The 15058-nt window shown below is 47.2% G+C and overlaps 1 protein-coding gene across 2 annotated transcripts in view; it reads left to right on the top strand.

Annotated features, from left to right (window-relative positions):
- KCNH1 (potassium voltage-gated channel subfamily H member 1) overlaps window positions 1–15058 on the top strand; it is a 541044-nt gene that overhangs the window by 436850 nt on the left and 89136 nt on the right. The window lies entirely within an intron of this gene.

The raw sequence follows: 15058 nt of genomic DNA, 5'->3' as shown, positions 1-15058 counted from the left end.
CCTATGCAGTGCCCTTTATATAGTGCCCCCAGGAGTAGGTCCCCCCATGCAGTTTTCCCAGTAGTGGTCCCCTTATGCAGGCACCCTGTAGTGATCCCCCCTATCCAGTGCCCCCTGTAGTGGCCCTTCCTATTATTGCCCCCAGTAGTGGTCCCCCGAGTGCAGTGCCTCTAGTAGTAGGCCCCTTTTATAATGCCCCCAGTGGTAGTTCCCCCCAAGTAGTAGTCCCCAGTAGAGTAGCCCCCCCCAGTAGAGGTCCTCCCAATGGCACCCCCAGTAGTAGCCACCCGTCCCCCAGTAGAGGTCCCCCCAGTAGTAGCCACCCCCCTCCCCCATTGTGCAGATAGGTTAAAAAAAGATATATAGATACATAAAAATATACTTACCTGAATCTCTGCTCCTGGTCCTGCTCGCGACGCCGCTCCCGCCTGGGCTGGCGCGCTCAGCATTATGGGACAGATGTCATGACGTCAGTCCCATTACCCACTGCAGGAGCCGGACGGAAGTCCGGCTCTTGCAGTGGGTGCTGCAGCAGTCAATGAGAGTCTATCTGACTCTCATTGGCTGCTGTTTAACACACGCATCGCCGCCAGCGCTGGCGGCGATGCAGGTGTTATGCACAGCCTGAGCCCGCCTCCTAGCGCTATTTGGCAAGCGCTCAGGGGGAGGGAACGGGCTCAGGTGTGAAGCACAGGACCGGCGCTGGAAGCCTAGCGCCGGTCATGTGTAGCGCTGACCGCACTCATTGCGGTCGGCGCTACACTGGCTAACAAGGGCGGGCCGGTACCGTGGCCGGCGGCGCCCCCCCGCGCCGCCGGTCCAACGGTGCCCAGGGCACGCACCCCACTCGCCCTGCCCTAGTTACGCCACTGCTCGGTGGTGAGACGTATCCTGGCCTGTGAGTGACTGGGGGCAGCCCAGCTGCTCCCAGAGAGTTGGGAATGCCCCACAGTGCTGAGAAATAGAGATATCCATGATTGAGCACCGGTGGTTAAATCAAATTGACTGATGCACTAATTAAGTCACCTGGGGTCAAGCATTAATATCCTTAAAACCTGAACTGTAAGGGTTCCTTGCGGACCGATTTTGGGAACCTGTACCTTAACCCCTTCATTGTGTATCTGCATGGTGCGGAGCGGACTATGGCCCTCACTCAGAGCCGCTCGCAAAAAGCCGCCCCATTTGTAGCGACCCCCAGAGCGAGAAAATTTCTCTCTCACTCCGGTGCTTGCGTACGCGGTGTGTGCGCAAAGCCCCACTATCGACCTGCTTGCGAGCACATAGCGCTTGCGAGCGGGTCTGATTGAGGGCCTATGTGCAGGAGCATGTCTCCCCAGCTGATTTCAAGGGTCCTTGGGGTTGGTCACTTGTGGATGCTGACTTATCAGTTGAAGGCTGTGTGCGCACATCATGATTTGGATGCTGCACACATAACAAGGTGGCGGAGAGTTGGATGCTGTATGTCAGGGGTATTCAACATGCGGTCCTCCGGCTGTTGCAGGACTATCCATCCCAGCATGCTTTGCCACAGTTTTATCATGCCCTAATAGCGAAACTGTGGCAGGGCATGCTGGGAAGTGAAGTTCCACAACAGCTGTTGAATACCCTGGGATGTAGTCAAAAGGTCAACAATAATATTGACATTCATAATGTTGACAACACAATGTTGCCTGTTATGATGTCGACATTTTTAAAATGTTGATACTAGGCATTGTAAGAATGTCAACAATAGGCTTAGGCTGCAGTGGGAGGTTAGGGTTAGGCTGCAATGAGAAGTTATGGTTAGGCTGCAGTGGGAGGTTAGGGTTTGGCTGCAGTGGGAGGTTAGGCTGCACGGGAGGTTAGGCTGCACGGGAGGTTAGGGTTAGGCTGCAGTGGGAAGTTGGGGTTAGGCTGCAGTGGGAGGTTAGGGTTAGGCTGCAGTGGGAGGTTAGGGTTAGGCCATACTTACCGACTTTTCGCTGCAGCTATCCGGGAGCAGCCGGAGAGGACCTGCTGATCTCATCTTCGGGGGGCAGAGCCTAACTATGGAAGTGGGCGGGATGCGGGAAATTTGCCTACTATTTCAGGAGTGCGGGGGGTTCCCCAAAAAATCGCGAGCCTCCCGCTACTACTGGGAGAGTAGGCAAGTATGGGTTAGGCTGCAGTGGGAGGTTAGACTGCAGTGGGAGGTTAGGGTTAGGCTGCAGTGGGAGGTTAAGGTTAGGCTACGGGGGGGAGATTTGTGTTAGGTACTAGAGAGAGGGGTAAGGGTTAGGGGAGAAATACCCCTAACGCCTGAGGATTGGAGGTTTTACCTGGAAGTCAGTCACATGATCGCCGGTACCCAGAAAATGCAGCTGCAGCCGTTGGGAGCAGGTAAGTCACCGCCGGGCCACCAGGGACGATATGTTGACATTCTAACATCTACATGATGAGTGTCGACATGGTCGAAGTTGATATTATGACCATGTTAACATTCTCATTTAGTATGCTTTAATAGCAAAAATGCGCAAGCGCTTGCTGGGATGTGTACGTCCACAACAGCTTGAGGGCCGCATGTTGAATACCCCTGCTGTATGATGCGCACAACACGGGGAGAGGCAGAGCTGTAAATAGGGGTGGGCAATGGACTCTCCAGGCACTGAGCTCCTTCCGGGACCCAGTGGCATATGTTTGGGGGGAAGGGCTGGCCAAGGGCAGAATATCACCCTGCTATGGTGATATGGGGAGGTGTCGGATCCTTTCTGCCTGAGAGCTGGCTACCACGGGGCTGTGCTTAGGTGAGGATAGGAAGGCTAGGTGCTATGTATGCCTAACAAGATGGCTGGTCCCTGGGAAGGAGACCAGCCCAATGAAACAAGCCAGATATCGGGCCGTCCTCTAAATGCCGGGTCCTGTCCTGGTTAACACCTAACACATTTAAGTTAAAAAAAAAGGTATTTTTAAAAGATGAAACATACCAGAAAATGCTTTCAGTGGCCCCATAACTGCCCGCCCACAGCGAAAGCGAAAGCTTCCGGTGATTCCTTTAACCAGTCCACCCCCAGGTGTGACCTATTAAACCTGCAGACTATCATTTTGTTGTCTGAAGAAAATATTTATGAGACTGTCACTAGTTCTCTAGTAATATGTAAGATTGCTGAGATATCATTCTGAATATCATTTCAGCACACAATATGGCTGTCTCCACTGCTTGTAGACCACTGTAAATACAAATCATGCTTACATGGCATACTGCATCTGAGCGTGTGGCTGCACACAATAGACGTGGCAGTGTATTAAATTCCATAGTATTGATAACTGCGTCTCAGTGGTTTTTCAGACAGCAGATTAGTCTCTCTGGGTCAGTCAGGGCCCAGGAATTGTCGTGCAAACCTTTTATAGATTCCAGCAGAGGAAAATCAGAGATAAACTTTTCAGGGAGCTATAAGCTTTCCATTTTGTTAGACTAGTTCTCTGTCATAAAGCTTGGCGGGAGATAATCTTTTTTTTTAATCATTTTAAATAGTTTATTTTAGGTTCATAATCCCATTAAAGATGAGCTAATATAATCCTTTTATTATTCAATGGGCTCTAAAACTGGCGGCTGTCAGGGGTTCACAGTGTTCTGGTTGCCTGGAAACTTTACCAGAGAAGTTAGTAGATGTACTTAGGTGAGAGTGGCTTATCAATGAGGGAAATATAATTTATCTAAATAGATGTAATACCTTAGTAGCTCTGTATTTCACTAATCCGGTGCTCCGAATCCCGCACCTCTGCAAGGGTTTTCTCAACTTCATCTGCAACACTAAGCTGGGGCGGTACACCTGTCAAACCGTAACGCAGGTGTCCTAAGGCGAGCTCTGGGAGGACAGAAACCTCCTGTGGAGCAGAAGGGCAAATGAACAGAAAAAGAGGAGAAGTGAAGCGCCATGTAGAATTCAGTAAATAATTTATTAATACATAGTATTTCTATAATAGCATAAGGATAAATATAACAAGATGTGATTATACAGACTGTATCAATTACTAAGAACTTATGTAGACATATATAAAAACCATTAAAAATATGTCAGAGAGATAAATTCTTATAGGATAGTTTGCAATACAGGTCACTGGTAGAATACGCTGTTAGTATAGCGGTCCGCAATAAATTGAACCAATATATTCCTGTAAAATGGTATTAAAAAATAAAAATGCAAGTCAATGATTAGCTGCACTGTATAACATAAATTAGTCCACGATATACAGGGTCGGATTAAGGTCTGTGGGGGCCCCTGGGCAACAAACATGTGGGGGCCCCTATTAAATGTGACGAACTGGGGGTATGCACAATGGGGACCCCAGTAATGTCAGTGCCCACAGTGGTAGTGCCCCATATGCAGAGCCCACGGTAGTGGTGCCCATTATGCAGTGCACCCAGTAGTAGTGCCCCCAGGAGTGTTGCCCCTTATGCAATGCACCCTATGCAATGCCCCCAGTAGTTATGCCCCTGTACTAGTGTCCCCAATAGTAATGTCCCCTGTATAAATGCCCTCAGTAGTAATACCCTTGTAGTTGTGCCCCCAGTAGTCATGCCCCCTGTGGGAGTGGCACCAGTAGTAATGCCCCCTGTAGTAGTACCCTCTGTATAAATGCCCCTGTATTAGTGCCCCTAATAGTAATGCTCCCTCTGTACCAGTGCCCCAGTAGTAATGTCCTATATTCAGGTAGTCCCCAATAGTAATGCCCCCAGAAATGGTGCCCCTAGTTGTAATGCCCCTTCCCGAGTAATGCCCCCTGTAGTAATGCCGAGTAATGCCCCCTGTAGTAATGCCCCCCAGTAGTAATGCCCCCCTAGCAATGCCCTCAGTGGAACAGCCGCTTGCACTAAAAAGAAAAAAAAGTCGTACTTACGTTATGACGTCTCTCCCATAGTGCACTGCCTGAGCCGGAAGCCGGAGCTCACGAGTGAGCTCTAGCCTCCAGCCCCGCCTGCCACTGCGGGGAGGGAGCCGGGCACCCGCTGGTTACAATCTCAGTGGGTGCCTGGCCAATGGTGCCTCCCTGCGGTGCCGGGGTTAGGTGTTCGGAGGAGGCGGAACTGGTTCCGTCTCCTCCGGTTCACTTTAACCCCGATGGCTGGGTATGGGAGCCCTTCAGGTGTTGGGGCCCAGGGACGATCGCCCCTGTCGCCCCCCCTTTAATCCGGCCCTGACGATATATTATGGCAATATTGCTAGAGTAGAAATGGACATCCAGATGTTTCCAAAAATAGTTGCTCATTGATCATAGTAAATGTCATTATATCAGAGAGTGTAAGAGTGAACAATACTGGTTACTGGAGAGTAATACTTGCGGGGATGAGATATCAATAGAAGAATTAGCAGCAGGAATTAGCAGCAGGAGGTCCATTTAACGCCTCTCCAAAGGGCTATTAGAAATTAGCCGGTAGATGTGTGTCGGCGTACAGATGAAGGGACCGTCTCTCCGCTGTAAGGAGACGCTCCGTTGGATGGCTCGGACACCTCCGCTCCAGTCCAGTGCGCACTCCCTTATGGTTTGGCACTCTCTGTCCCGCAAGGCACCGGATGCTCGGCTGTGTGCCGGTAAAGTAGATATGCGGCTCACAGATGCCTGGGTGTATGAATAGGTCTGTGACTCTGCAATAACCGGTGAGCAGTGGACGATCTTAGTGCAGCATGGGGTGGATCCTTGACGCGTTTATCCGGGTAAAGACAAAACTCCCGGTTTCCTCAGAAGGCATTCCTGTGTAATGTGCATGCCGCCAGCTGGCCTGCATACCTGCCACACATGTGCATACTGTAGTAATTAAATTCAGCAGGGACCAAGCAAAGCCTTGCTGCCTGGGTTTGCTGGTCCCATTTCCGATATACTGTAAGTAATGCCATCTTGTTAATTGACCAGTACCACGCACAGTCAACATAGCAGGCTATGAGGATAAGATCTGGACATTTGGTAAGAGCTACTTGTCCGAGATATCAGTGCAGGAAAGAGGGTAATTTCAACTGGTCTCCACTGCTCAATATCAGAAAAAATTCCTTTACTCATTGTCTGGATTGTGTCACATCCAGTGGTGCAAGTCGATAATTGTTTTAAGAGGAAGGGACATGCGCGCAAAAATGGGCATGGTCATGTCACAAGGGGCGTGGCCATGCATCACGGACGTGTCCTCTTGACACGCCTCTCTTTCTCTGCCCTCTGTGGGCATGCCCAGTGCTCCAGGAGCTGCTGGGCTGCCCCCAAGCCCCGGTCACTCACATGAGCCAGCCTGGACTACGGCTCACTGCCAAACAATTGGCAGCGCAGCCAGAGCCATCCCTAGCCAATTCGGTGCCCTAGGCAAAATTATGGCTGGTGCGGCCCCCCCTAGTATGTATGTGTATATATATATATATATATATATATATATATACATATGTCCAGCCTCTTGGGTCCCTTCCATCCTCCTGGGCCCCCTCCATCCTCCTGGGTCCGCTCCAACCTCCTGGGTCCCCTCCAGCCTCCTGGGTACCTGCTGTCTGGGTTCCTCCCAGCCTCCTGGGTTCTTCACAGCCTCCTGGGTCCCTTCAATCTTCTTGGGTCCCCTCCAGCCTCCTGGATCCCCACCAGCTTCCTGGGTCCCCTCCAGCCTCCTTGGTCCCTTACAGACACCTGGGTCCCCCTCCAGCCTCGTGGGTCCTGCCGCTTGTGTCACTTGAACACTGCCTACCTGCTCTTCTTCCTCCTCAGGTGAATCAGTGTCTGGTACTCCTGTTCCTGGCCACGTGATTGCTGGTGTTCCTGCTCCCCCATGCTTGGCTCTTCGTTCTCAGACATGGCCACACAGAATGCGCATGACGTGACATCATCACATCACGCGCGCGTGTAATCTACAGGAGACACATTTTGGGACCAGTCCGGAAGGAGCAGCTGGCCTGCAGCTGTTAACAGCTACTACTAGATCTTCCTCCCAGTCCTGGCCGGCAGGCAGCAGCCTGATAGGCTAACTGATGCGCTGCCCGATCGGAGCTCAGCTCCGATCGCGGCAGCAGTGAGTAGATGGTGTTGGGGAGCTGCAGAGCCGTATAATGCTTCTAGGCATTACAGTCGCCCTAGGCATTTGCTTAGAATGCCTATGCCTAGGGCCGGCTCTGAGCGCAGCTAATGGCAATGGTATGGTGGTAGGGTAGGTATGGCATGCCAGCTACCAATTTCTTAATAGTACACCATACTGGTCTGAACCACCCTACGCACTACTGGTCACATCAAATCAATGTGTAGCTCCACAGCAGCTGGAGCGTCCCAGGTTACCTACCTCTGCCTTAAGCTGGGTACACACATACAGATATATTGGGCAATCAATTGATCGGCCAATATATCTAGTGCCCCTTGGCCAGTGTGTACCAGTGATATGTCTGTGAACGACGTCGTTGACAGACATATCGCGTCTGCTGAGCTGCAGAGCCGATGGCAGATATATCTGCTGCGCATGCAGCGGAGGCTGCGAGGACGGTGGTGGACATGCCCCCGACCCACCCCTTGGCCGGCAGGACCCGCGGCCAGAAGCAGATGATGGCCGTTCAGTGTGAATGAACAACAATCATCTGCAGATATGTCTTTGCAGTGTGTACCCAGCATTAGACTTGCAAAATCGGGACAAAATAAGCCCAACCTTTGATATGCCGAGAATTCCTACTTTTGGGTGAAACTTTACATCTTTTAGGGCCATATTCATTATGTTAATTAATTATCAAGTTCCGGACGGACCATTAATAATTATCATTCTAACTCGCACCAAGTGCAGGAGCAATTCATCATTGCTCCAGTGCGTAGACAGCTGGTCCTGAAAATCGGGCCACATCGGGAGTGAAAGGTAAGCAGGAGATATCTGTGGTATCTCCTGCTTTACTTTTTTGATGAATGGCCCCAAAACTTAATTTCTACAAAAGTAGGTGAAAATGTTAATTTTGACCTGCTTTTGTAGAAATTAAGTGATGATGAATAGACCCCTTAAGATCCACAAATCATGACTGTCCTGACAAAATTGGGACAGTTGAGGTATGGCCAAAGCAATGAGTTTGTTTTAATTATGACAGAAGACAGAATCTGATTGGTTGCTGTGTGCAACGTCAGACTTTTTCTTTCCACCACTTTCAAAAATATTGTCCATTGCGTAAGTGCAGGTTCCCTTTAAGATTGGCATTAAGTAAACCAATCCTGATTTAAGCAAGCCACTTGAAAACTATTGTTTTCCCATCAATATGTATACTGTTGTGCAAATAAAAATGACAACCTGAAACTTATATAATTATTATTATTTGCATTTAAAAAACAGCTTTAAGAACTGTACTCTTTTCATTTCTTCACGTACTTTTTGCATATAATTCTGTAATTTATAATTAAATTTCATTCAGCAGCCATACCACTCCCTTCCCTCCCGTCCTGGATACTGCACTTCAATAGTGAGGAGATCAGTCATTTGTTAAGATGTTGATTTATACCCCTTCAAGATTAGCAAAATCCCGGGTTATTTCATGTGAACGTGCATCACCCTGGGATTTTGCTAATACCCCTTTTACACCGCAGCTAAAACCCGGGTTATTGCTAGGTTAACCTGGGTTGCTGCTAGGTGTAAAAGGAGCCAGGGTTGGATTCCTGAATCAAGTGACCCAGTAATCCAACCAGGTAGTTTGCATGGTTTAACACTGGAACGACCTATGTAACCCTGCAGTGTAAACGGGTCCCGTTTACAGGATAGAGAGTTCCGGATTTTCTAGCGCTTGGAGATGATGTCAATTCCGTGTACCAGCAGACCAGTTCCACTGCACCTGTGAGTTGGCTCCACGGGCTGAAGGGGGTATGCCCCGGGTCTGACCTGGTTTGGAACCTTGTTCCACATACCGTGTCAGACCCGGGACATTTGTGTAAAAGCGGTAGTCTAAAAGCGACCTAGGGTTGGACAAGGGTCAACCTGGATTATGGTGTAGTATGAATGGATCCAACCCGGGACTCAGAAATCGTCACTGATTGGAGCTTTGTGAGACAGAAAAAGACCATCTTTGATGAGATCCATAGGTTTTGCAATACTGGCCCAGGTTCCGTGTGAACGGGACCGACCTGGGAATAACCCGGGTCGAAGATGCAGTGTAAACAGTACTTGACCAGGGTTGCATCCAAGTGGGATCTGTCTACCAAAGGGGTATTAGTCAGTTCTAGATGATTGAGAGAAGCAGCTGCAAGAAGAGCACAGTCTGTTGTAGCACACCTTGAACAATCACAATGGAGTAGGCAGAACTCTTACATAGTGTTAATGTGTAGGTACAAATGTCTCGAAGAACATAAAATATTAATGCATGCAAAGCAGTGACCTTTAAATTCTTCATTGAAACATTTCAGTTTGAAAAACATTTCCGTTTGGTGGCAAAACATGCACAGGTGATGTCAGGCAATTTGGCCAAATGAGGTTGATATTGTAGCAGGAATGAGCAATTGGGACAGGATGCAAAGTGTGACTGGCCAAATCTGCCACATTTGCACTGTGTCAATAATCATGCATCTGGTTGAGTATAAGCAGCTTTTGGTGTTAATGAATGTAATTTCTCTTCCATTTCTGCCAGCTAAAGTGGGAGGCTTACACAGACACTGATGCAGTTTTACGAGGCTGTCCTTTATTGCAAAATTTAATTGCATAATGTATTTATATAATCAGTAATTTGAAGTTGTGCATCTGTGATTTGTTTCTGTGCCTTCTATAACAGTGTCACAGGAAAGTAATACATGTGGGCTTTCCTTATTCCTCTGTCTCTGCTCTATCATTCACCTTGGAAAGATGTCTGTGTAACCTGCAGCAGAGATCACTGCTCCCAAGAGGGAAGCAGTCGTGAAGCCGACGGACGTAATCCCGACTGTCTAATCCCCGCAAGGCACTAATGACAGGCGTCGAAATCCCGACACCTGTCATTAGACCTAAGCCGGGAGCTCGGCACCCGGCTTACCGATCGAAGGTAACCCGGGCTCCGGGTGAGGACAGCGGTGCGGGGGGGATAGGTTAGGGGCTCCCGAGGGGTAGTTAGGTTTAGGCTGGGGGAAGGGAGGGTTAGCTACCCCCCGGGGGGAGGTTAGGGTTAGGCACCCCACCCGGGGGATTTAGGTTTAGGCTTAGGTTAAGGAGTCCCGTAACCGAGGTAGACCCTGGATAACACCACCTCCAGGTGGCATTATTATCACAGGGCTTTCCTCTGTATTTTTTCACAATTTATTTTTAGTAACTTGCACACAGATTGCATTTCCCATTACAATTATGGGAAATGCGATCTGATTACTAAAAAATAAGTGATAATTAGGGCTTGGAGTAGAATTTTATGAATTCTACTCCAACTGCCCTTTAGTAACTTTAGGTGATACTAAAATAATGTGAAAAGGGTGTGAAAACACCCTTTTTCACTTTAATTTAGTAAAAATAATGTTAATAAATAGAGCCCTATGTGAGATTCTGTCTCTTCCGTACAGTTGTTATAAACAGAATGTTTATATATTGTAATACATACAGTAGTTTCCTAGTCTTTTTTTTTAACACATTCTTCATTTTGCATTGGTTTAGCAGCACTGATATTATTGTTTAGCCTTTTCTTATTTTTAATGTCCACATCTTTTCTTAACATAGTAACACAGTGTCACATTGATTAGTATTGCTACCTCACAGACTGTAGTCATGAGTGAGAAGTTGGACACTAGTGTGTGTGTGTGCGTGTTTGTGTGTGCATGCGTGTGTGCGTTAGCGGATTATGGGGGAGATGTACCAAGCCCTGGAGAGAGATAAAGTGGAGAGAGATAAAGGAGCCCATTTATTATTTAATATTTGGTGTGTATTCTCCGTAAACACCCGTTTTCGGGGGATACCCGCAAATATTAAGTATGGAATGGGATTCTGACTGCCGGCATTGTGTTTGCCGGGATGCCAAATGCATCTCGGAAAAACAATATATTTATGAATGTTATTAGTGTATTTTTTTTTTGTATAAGGCAATATGTATTTTACATATACAGTAGTAGCCATTTAATCACAATGCTAGGAATACCGCCTTGTTGGAAAGATTCACCAGTAGCTACTGTTACAATTCCCAAAATAAATAAAAAGAACTTACTGCTCTGTGTCTTATCCCTACTTTATATTCAGAGTGACTGAATTTCATGTGCTCTGACGTTTAGGTACATTTAAAATCTCATGTTTGCATAATTACTATTAGATGTGAGTTATTATAATTTAATGTAGATTTAGTACTAGGGAAAAATGCATGATGAGTATCATTAAAAAAATAAACTGCTCTCATTAAGTTTGCTTAGATGAACTTTTCTGAACATATTCCTTCTGGGTATTTGCCATGAAGTCTTTGCAATAGTTACCCATTTTCAATCAAGTGCTTAGTATTAATTGAATGAAATTGTCAAATTAGAAAGTTGATTTCTTATTAAGTCTGTTTTATCCTTTTTAGAATTGGATACAATCATGTGATTAATGGGAGCATTATGTTTGATGACAACTACTTTCATTAACCTTGTTTCCCTAAACTTTCCTCACTCCTCAAACCTCATTCTTCCCTCATGTGTCGTTTAATCCTTATCGTTCACCCCTCATTCTAAAATCGATATCCCTCATCCTTCAAATGTAATGTCCCACCCCTTGTTCCTTACCATCATACTAACCTTCTCATCCCTTTAGCTCATTCATAAAGAGAATTCCTTTCATCCTTAATCCTTGTCCATCATCCCTCATTTATAAATCCTTATTCCTCTTTTATTCCTAATGCTCCATTGGTTTTCCATTGTCACTAACACTCACTACTCATTTATAAGTGCTGTTCCTATCTGCTCATTCCTGTCCCTCACACTCCTAATCACTCACTTCTATCTAATGATCTGATTTATAAATAGTATTCTTTCTCAGGCGATAAGGATGATTTTTTTTTTATTACTATTATTATTATTATTATTATTATTATTATTATTATTATTATTATTAATACTCAACTTGTCTGGGGATACCAGCCGGAAGCGTTAAGGGTACTTTGCCGCTTCTCTGAGCCAGCCTCAGTAATGCTGGGCATACACGGCAAGATAAAATGTCTGTCAGACCGACAGATATTTTATCTGGCCGGCTGCCAGCCTCAGATGTCTGCGGCATACACTGTGAGAGAAATCTCACAGTGTATAGCCCGACATCCGCGCTCCGCCCCCGGGGGAGGAGACATTTCCCTGTTCCTTCCGTAGGAAGGAACACAGGAAATGTCTGTCTGTCGGCCGCGCTGGGCATACACTGCCCGATGCGGCCGACAGTTACCGGGTAAATATCGCATCGGACGGGCATGCTGGACAATCCAGCATGCCCGACCGAGCAATATTTAACCCTCGGTCGCCCCCCCCACGCTACAATTATCGGGCGGATCGTCCCGATAATTGCAGCGTGTATGGCCAGCATAAGTATGTGATTGTGTGGGCTGGCTAGCTTGTATAGTAGTGTTATCATCAACAATAATCCTTTGTTGTTTAGGGTGAAGCAAGATAAAACAATAGCCGACGAGAACACCAGTTTCACCAGCAGTAGGGCGGTTCTGCATTTAATAAATCAGCTCCTTTCCTTTGGATTCTTTTTCAGTTTGGGGGTAGATGCCTTGGAGAGAGATAAAGTACCAACCAATCAGCTCCTAACTTATTTTTTAAACACAGCCTGTAAACTGACAGGAACTGATTAGTTGGTACTTTGGGCCTGATGCAGAGATGGACGGAATTGCAGAGCTGCACACAAGCAGCTGTGCAATTCCGTCCATCTTAATGCAAATGCAGAAGGTGGTGGCAGCCTGACTGAGTGCTGCTCACTGCATAGGCCAGTAATCTGCGTCCGTCGGTGCAGACCCTGGCCTTGTCCCTCCTGGAAAACAGGGACGACACATCCCTGTTTCCAGAAACAATGACTAGCCACGCTCCGGCTCAACACCCCAAATGCCATAGCACGTCAATCATGCAGCCGCTTAGGGGGGTCTGCGAGTGTATTCACAGGACTTGTTCTGCACTTGCGCAGGCGCAGACCCCTAACCATCGGAGATGTACATTCATCATCTCTTTTATCTCTCTCCAAGAATTAGTACATCTCCCCCTGTGCCTCATCGGGTGGGCATTTCTCTTCTATCCCTTTTTTACCTAACCCTAACCTCCCCCCCATCTCAGTTTAACCCTACTCTCCCCCCTCTCAGCCTAACCCTAACCCCCCTCTCTGCTTAACCCTAACTACCCCCCCCCTCTAAGCCTAACCTTCCTGCCCCCAGCCTAACCCTAATGACGGCATTCTGACAATGTCGACACTTCACATGTTGGCATTCTGGCAATGTCAACACATTGTCTGACATTTTAACAATGTTGACATTGTGTTATCAAGTGTCAGCATTATGACTTGCCAACCTTTTTACTACATTCCATTTAGAACCTACCCCATAAACATTCTTCCGCTCTTTCCTCTCAACACATCAACAATTCATGACCTCTTACCTGTGGTCAGTTAACAAAACTCTTTGGCCTGCTTTCAGCTGTGTGATTGTTTATACATATGGTTACTGTAACTTGTGTACAAGTATTCATATTCTCTCTGCTGCATTATGCATGATGCTGAGACACTGTAATGAGGACACTCAGCAGCTGATGCCTTTACAAAGATGATCTCAGTATTAAACATGTTGGTGTTGTGTCTGAAACAAAGAAAACAAACATTCTGTGCCAAAGTAAAGACATTTACAGGTAAAGTACTGAATATGGGATTGTTTGCGGATATAGGGCCTGATTCAGCAAGGACCGCAGTTGCTAATACTCACACATTCGACTGATTGTTGCAGTCTGCGTACGCATCGCAGTGAGCGTGCACGACCCGGGCCACTGTGATCGCAGTGACTACACAGGCCCATCGCAGAGTGATTGACAGGAAGAGCCATTTGTGGGTGGTGACGTAAAAATGCAGGCGTGCTAACGCCGTTGCAGGGGCGTGCATAAATTATCCACTGCGATGCCCTACGCAGCCTGAGGACACATAGCGTGCGATGAAGTTAGCAACTTCTGAATAAGGTCAGAGCTTGTGTAAGTGTGTATGAGGCTGCGATGGTAATCGATGTTACCAATGGTTTCACAGTCTTGCTAAACATTATATATGTGTGTAAGGTAAAGTGGGCGTCCTCATGTAGTGCAGCGACGGCATATCAATCAAAATGGATTAGCATACTATCGCAGTTGAACTGCGTGCGTAATCACTATTGCATTCGCAGTTGCAATCTGTAATGAATCAGGCCCAAAAAGTGGGTTTTTCACTAGTACATAAATTCAAATGACAAACAGATAGTGATTTCCAGTCTGCTCAGGATAAGAAGCAACATTAAATATACATTAAGTGTATAATGATACTAAGGGTTCTATTTAATAAGACCCCTCCGAAATTACGATTTTTGTTATCATTGCTTGAAAATCTTTTTTTTATCAGAAAAAGGGCAATTAAGGGTCATTGGGTGGTAATGCAGCTTACAGTGACCTGAAACATGCTGATCCTTTTGATACAATAGTGGATCTGATTGATGACATTTGTTATTATTGATAATGCATATGTTATTTCTGTAACTACTGTGGACCTCATTCAGAGCCGGTCGCACAGAGCGTGCGGTCGGTCTGAATGAGGGGAGGACCTCTTGAATTTTCAAGACATCCTCCTTTGCAGTGGTAAGGCTGTGGGTTAACACCCACAGCCTTACGACCGCCTAAGGTGATGGTCGCGATGGTTTTGACCATCGCGACCATCGGGGCTTACGACGAGACCCTAGGGTAGGGTCACTTTGTCGTAAGCCCCGGAGAGCTTTCGGCTCTGTCTGAGCCGGAAGCTCTCCACTGACATCACTAGTGATGTCAGTGGGGCCGCCCCCAAACGGTAGGCGTTCCCATGGGAACGCCCCCGTTTGGGCTGCCACCCCCCTGGCCCGCCTTCCAAACGGGGCGAGCTGTCAATCAACATCAACAGCTCGCCCCCTTTGGATCGAGACCCGCTACGACCAGCGCTGTCAGTCGTAGCGGGTCTCACGCATGCGCACGA

Source organism: Taudactylus pleione, unplaced genomic scaffold (genome assembly GCF_031769625.1).
Source record: "Taudactylus pleione unplaced genomic scaffold, aTauple2 ptg000201l, whole genome shotgun sequence".
Taxonomy (NCBI): Eukaryota; Metazoa; Chordata; class Amphibia; order Anura; family Myobatrachidae; genus Taudactylus; species Taudactylus pleione.
The sequence above is the reverse complement of the archived record's forward strand: the minus strand, read 5'-3'. Positions and strand labels throughout refer to the sequence as shown.